At 45.1% G+C, this 801-nt stretch overlaps 1 protein-coding gene across 1 annotated transcript in view; it reads left to right on the top strand.

Annotated features, from left to right (window-relative positions):
• Positions 1 to 232: 232 nt before the first annotated feature.
• Positions 233 to 801, top strand: part of LOC101858500 (glutathione S-transferase alpha-5) — a gene marked incomplete in the record, with an annotated part of 6198 nt that continues 5629 nt past the window's right edge. Inside the window, 1 exon segment of the mRNA XM_013083591.2 lies at positions 233 to 621.

The following is an 801-nucleotide window of genomic DNA, read 5'->3' as shown; positions in this document are numbered from 1 at the left end:
GAAAGAAGGAGCAAACCACACAAGAGCACCCGCCAAGCACCCACTAAAGTGGTGTGTGAACATAATCCTCCTCTCTTCGCCTTTCGTTTGGGTCTAAATTAGAGTCAATTGTTGCACTCTATGGTATACCGGACGTACGTCAGAGTATGCAGTCTTGGATTACACTACAAGTCTATGGCCGCAAACTGGTGTTCAGTTCAGAGACTGTCACACAGTCACACTTGTGCGTCGAGCAGTGTGGGACAAGCAGTCAATCGAGTGTTTGCTGTGTAGTGTTTGGTTCTGTATAACGCGCCTTGCGTTCGTGATACATTTTATTATAATTACATGCGTAGAATACAGCCACTGCAGTCTTAAGTTATCGCGCCGGCCTGCAGTGGATACAAATACAACAGCCGCCTTCAAGCTGCGAAATACTCGTGCTCAGTTAGGCTAAAACCTTAGGAGTTAATACCTCTTTCGCTTGTTTTAAGAGCGGGTCTTCTGCTCAGAGCGAAAGTAGGAGTGCTCACGCAGCACTGAAGGTACCAAGTTTTCATTTCAGACGTTAAACAGACCTCTTCCGGGAAACTTTCAAATTCGACAACAAATTGCATTTTTCCCGGTAAAATCTAGATCTAGATCTAGCAGACGGTTAAGATGTCAGCCAAGCTGTATTACTTCTACCATCGTGGCGCGGCGGAGTTAAGTCGTTTGACGTGTGCAGCTGCTGGAATAGAGGTAGGTTGGGTTGACACCGACAGAAAACGCTAATAATTGATTTAACTCTATAATATTATACACAGTGGCGATAGAATTGTC

This window comes from Aplysia californica, unplaced genomic scaffold, assembly GCF_000002075.1.
Source record: "Aplysia californica isolate F4 #8 unplaced genomic scaffold, AplCal3.0 scaffold00243, whole genome shotgun sequence".
NCBI lineage: Eukaryota > Metazoa > Mollusca > Gastropoda > Aplysiida > Aplysiidae > Aplysia > Aplysia californica.
This window is presented reverse-complemented; position numbering and strand designations above follow the sequence as displayed.